This window comes from Octodon degus, unplaced genomic scaffold (assembly GCF_000260255.1).
Source record: "Octodon degus isolate 3935 unplaced genomic scaffold, OctDeg1.0 scaffold00103, whole genome shotgun sequence".
In the NCBI taxonomy this organism is placed as follows: Eukaryota; Metazoa; Chordata; class Mammalia; order Rodentia; family Octodontidae; genus Octodon; species Octodon degus.
In genome coordinates this window covers 4822481-4828000 of record NW_004524679.1, presented here as the reverse complement: position 1 = coordinate 4828000, position 5520 = coordinate 4822481, and the positions used below count along the sequence as shown (strand labels likewise).

Genomic DNA, 5520 nt, shown 5'->3' with positions numbered 1-5520 from the left:
GGCAGAAATTCCTACTGGGCGGGAGGGGTGGGGGGCGGCCCGAGGGGGCGGGAGAGGGTCCGGCCCACGTTGCGCCTGGGCTGGGACTGGTCCCGCCGGTGCAGGGTAGCAGGAAGCTCTCCACACACTCACCGGACCTGGGCTAGGACTCTAGTTTATCATTCTTTATGGCTGAGTAGTACTCTATTTTATTTTTAAAAACCCACATATTTTTATCCATACCTCAGTCAATGGATATTTGGATTGTTTCCAAGATTTACCTATTTCAAGGTGTACTGCTACAAACACAGATGCATGTATCTCACTGAGCTATGATGTCTTTAATTCTTCTGGGAAGATTCCCAGAAAAGGAAGAGCTGGGTTGAATGGGACCTCTAATTACAGTTTTTAAAGGAATCTCCACACTGATTTCCATAGCGGTTGCACCAGCAGTGCACCAGCAGTGGAGAAGGGTTCCTTTTTTCCCCAACAGAATTGCCAGGATTTGTTATTGTTGATTTTTGTTGACAGCCATTCTTTCTAGAGTGAGATAGAATCTCAGTGTGGTTTTAATTTGCATCTTATGAATGATGTTGAACATTCCATGTATTTATTTGCCATTTTTATATTTATGTGAGAAAGTATGTGTTCATCTCAGATGCCTATTTTTGGATTGGGTCTTTGAATGGGGGGGTCTGAGTTTTAAAAATTTTATATGTTCTATATATGTCCTTTTTCTGAGGGATAACTGGCATTCTTTGTCTTTTAACTCTGTTGATGATTTATTTTGTTGCACAAATGCTTCCTAGGGTGAGATTCCATTTGTTGATTCTTCATAATATTTTCCTTGCAGTCTGGGTTTTGTTCATAAAGTTTCTGCCTACCCCTAAGTCTTTGGTCTTTATGCCCATTTTCTCTTCTACTAAATTTAGTGTTTCTATTTGAATATTCTTTGATCCATTTTGACATTAGTCTAGTGAGTAGTGATACACATGTGTCTAGTTTTAGTCTTCGGTATGTGGAAAGTAGTTTTTCCAGCACCACTTATTAAAGAGAGAATCATTCTTCCAGGGAACATGTTTAACTCTTTTGTCAAAGATAAGGTGGCTTAGTGAGATTTTGGTTGAGTCTGCATCTTTTATTCTGTTCCACTGATCCTCAGGCCTGTTTTTCCCCCCTGTATCATGCTGACTTTATCATAGTAATTTGCAGCACAATTTGAAGTCAGGGATTGTGATGCCCCTATCTTGCTTTTGTTACCCAGAATTTTTTTTTCTAGTCTAGGACTTTTCTGGTTCCAAATGAATTTAAGAATGTTTCTTCTGGGTCTGTGAGGTACACTAATAGTATTTTTGATAAAGATTGCATTAAATCTGTTTAACAGTTTTAGAAGTATGGCCATTTTCACTATGTTGTTTCTTCCTATCAAAGAGGAAGGGATATGTTTCCATTTTCTGATATCCTTTTAAATTTTCTCTTCTGGGGTAATTTTCACTTTATGTGTCTTTTGCATCCTTTGTTACATTGGGTCCTAAGTATTTCACTTTTATTAGATGCCATCATGATGGGTGTACTTTTCCTAGTATCTCTGTTTGTTGCTTGTGTACAGGAATGCTACTGAATTTTGAGTGTTGACTTTGTATCCTACTATACTGTTGAATTTAGACATTAGATCTTGTAAGTTTTTTGGAGTTCTTTGTATATTCTATGTATAGTATCATGCCATTTGCAAATGATGATAATTTAACTTTCTGCTTTCCTATCTTTATTTTTTTCTCATATCTAAGTAGTCTGGCTAATGTTTCTAGAATTATATTGAATAGGAGTAGTGACAATGGACATCCTGAATTTAGAGGAAATGATCTGTTTTTGACCATTTAATATGGTGTCAACTGTTGGTTTGTCATAGATGGCTTTTAAAAGATTGAGATGAAAAGCATCTATTTCCATTTTTGTAGTTTTTTTAAAAACCATGAATGGGTATTAGAAATTCTTCTTCATCATGTAATGAGATCATTATGTGATTTCTGTGTTTTGTTCTATCAATATGGTATATTACATTTATTAATTTAAATATGTTGAATCATCTCTGCAACCCTGGGATAAATCTTACTTGGTCATAATGTATAATCTTCTTGATGATTTAATACATTGTGTATGCCAATATCTTATTTAGGATTTTTACATCTATGTTCATTACAGAGATTGGCCTGTGGTTTTCTTTTTTGGTTGCATTCTAGTCTGGTTTTAAAATAAGGGTAATAGTTGCTTCCACGAATGATTCTAGAATTACTACTCCCCTTTTAAATGTTTTCGAGTTTCAGATTTTGTGTCATTAGTTCTTTAAATTTCTTGTAGAATTCAAAAGTGAATCCACTAAGGGCCTGAGCTGTTCTTTGTTACTAAATTTTAAAAACATTTTCAATTTCAGGGCTGGGGAGAGAGCTCAGTGGAATAAGTCCTTGTCTGGCAAGCACAAGGTCCTGAGCTGAATCTGCAGTACTGAAAAAAAAAAGTGCATAGTAACAAACACATTGAAGTGTGAAAAACATTTTCAATTTCATTGGCTCATAACAGGTTTAGAATTATTATATATTTTGGTTCAGGTTTGGGAGTTCAATTGTGTCTAGGAATCTCTCCTTTTTGTTTTCCATATTATTATACATTCTCATATTAGCTATTGATGATCTTTGAATTTTTGTGGGATCCATTTAAGTATTCCCCTTTTCAGTCCTAATTGCTTAAACTTGTATTTTTTTCTTTTTGATGAGGTTGGCTAATGGTTTATGAGTTTTATTCATTCTTTTAAATAACCAACTTTTCTTTTTACTGATTGCTATTTTCTCTCAGTCTCTATTGCGCCAATTTCTGTTCTTGTCTTTATAATTTCCTCCCCTGTATAAGCTTTGTTTTTGATTTGTTCTTTTTCTTGAAGTTTGAGGTTGAACTTTAGGTTGTTTGAGTTTAATCTGTTTTCCTGATGTGTAATTCCATTGTTATAATTTTCCTTCATACGACTTTCATTGCATCCCATACATTTTGGTATGTTGTATTGACATTATTATTTCATTGTATATACTGTTTAATTTCATCTTTAATTTCCTCTGTGACCCATTATGTGTTTAGAATGGTGTTAATTTTCATGTGTTAGCTCTCTGTTCCTGTGCGCTCCTGTGCGTCCGCGGATAGCAGATCTTCCCGAGCAGCCAGCAGCGATCCAGACAAGATGGTGAGGGTCAGAGTGAACGGATTTGGCTGTATTGTACGCCTGGTCACCAGGGCTGCTATTCTAGCTGGCAAGATAGAGGTTGTGGCCATCAATAACCCTTTTATTGACCTCAACTACATGGTCTACATGTTCCAGTACGATTCCACCCATAGCAGGTTCAATGGCACTGTCAAGGCTGAGAACAGGAAGCTCTCCATCAATGGAAAGACTATCACCATCTTCCAAGAGCGAGATCCCGCCAACATCAAGTGGGGTGATGCTGGCGCTGAGTATGTAGTGGAGTCCATTTGTGTCTTCACTTCCATGGAGAAGGCTGGGGCTCACCTGAAGGGTGGTGCCAAAAGAGTCATCATCTCTGCCCCTTCCACCGATGCCCCCATGTTTGTGATGGGTGTGAATCACGAAAAGTAAGACAACTCCCTCAAGATCATCAGTAATGCTTCCTGTACCACCAACTGCTTAGCCCCACTGGCCAAGGTCATCCACGACAACTTCAGCATTGTGGAGGGACTCATGACCCACAGTGCACACCATCACTGCCACCCAGAAGACTGTGGATGGCCCCTCTGGGAAGCTGTGGCATGATGGCCGTCGGGCTGCCCAGAACATCATCTCTGCATCCACTGGCACTGCCAAGGCTGTGGGCAATGTCATCCCAGAGCTGAATGAGAAGCTCACAGGCATGGCCTTCCGTGTGCCCACTCCCAACTTGTCGGTGGTGAATCTGACCTGTCACCTGGAGAAAGCGGCTAAATACGACGACATCAAGAAGGTGATGAAGCAGGCCTCAGATGGTCCCCTCAAAGGCATCCTGGGCTACACCATGGACCAGGTTGTGTCTTGCGACTTCAACAGTGACAGCCACTCTTCCACCTTTGATGCTGGGGGTAGCATTGCCCTGAACGATCACTTTGTGAAGCTCATTTCCTGATATGACAATGAGTATGACTACAGCAACAGGGTGGTGGACCTCATGGTCCACATGGCCTCCAAGGAGTAAGTGGCCTCCCCCACCACAGCCCAGCGAGACCAGAGGGATGGAGAGGCCACACTGTAGAACTCGTCACTGCCCTGCTCAGCCCCGATACTGAGAATCTCCCCTTCACAGCTTCCATCCTAGGCCCCCTAGAAGGGGAAGGGCCTTGGGGTCCCTGGCTCGCTGCCCTTGCACACCATCAATAAAGCCCATTGTACCCAGAAAAAAAATTTCATGTGTTAACATAGTTTTTGTGATATCTTTCATCACTGATTTCCAGTTTCATTGTGCTATGGTCAGATAGCTGACCATGAGCTGATTTCAATTCCACTACATTTACTTAAATACTTTTTGTGGGCTAGTGTGTGGTCTATTTTGGAGAACATCTCATGTGTGGCTGAGAAAAACATGTATTGTGATATTTTAGGTAGAACACTTTATAGATATCTACCAAGTATGTTTATTCATATGCTTGGTTTAATTCCAATATTCCTTCATTAATTATCTACTTGGTCTACCTGTGAAAGTGGGTTATTAAGATCCCCCATCCTAATTATTTTAGTATTTGGTATATCACATATGTTAGTATTTGTTGATTGCAGTTGTGCTTGGTGCATAAATATTTATGACTATCTCTCCTTCTTGGAGTTTTCTCTTAACAAGTATGTGGAGACCTTCTTTGTCTCTTTTGATCTGGTGTGGCTTGAAGTTTGCACTGTCTGCAAATAGAACAATAAATTACCCATGGCATTTCTGGGCTCCTGTGGTATGGGGAATTTTTTTTTTCCATCCCTTGACTTTTAAGCTTATCAATTTCTTTTTAGGTTAAATTTGTTTCTTGAATATATATATTGTTGGATCTTATTTCTTGATCCATTCTGCCAGTCTGTTTCTTTTCATTGGTGAGTTGAGACCATTTGAACTGATGGCTATAAGTAATATGTAGTGGCTTTTCTTTTTCGTGTTATTTTCCTGTTATTTGTTCATTGTCTTTCGCTCTTTAATTTCCGTTTTTTTTTTTTTTTTTTCTGCCTGGCAGGTTCTATTTGTGTTCATGTGTTTGTGGCCTTCAGTATCTGTACTATGTCTTTCTCAGTATTCTGTTCAGCTAGTATAGTGGTCATAAATTTCTTCAGTTGTTTCTTGTCATGGAAGTATCTTATTTCTCCATCAATTTTGAAAGCTAAGTTTTTCAGGGTACATTAATCTGGATTGAAGATTGTTTTCCTTGAAGGTTTGAAATATCTCATTCCAAGCTCTCCATGATTTGAAGAATTATGATGAGAAGTCTGCTGTGATTGTGATGGGTTTTTCTTTATAGGTTTCCTTTATAAAA

General features: G+C 38.9%; 1 pseudogene; it reads left to right on the top strand.

The window, feature by feature from the left end:
• The first annotated feature begins 3140 nt into the window (after positions 1-3140).
• LOC101590369 lies at positions 3141-4381 on the top strand (annotated as a pseudogene).
• The last annotated feature ends 1139 nt before the right edge of the window (positions 4382-5520 follow it).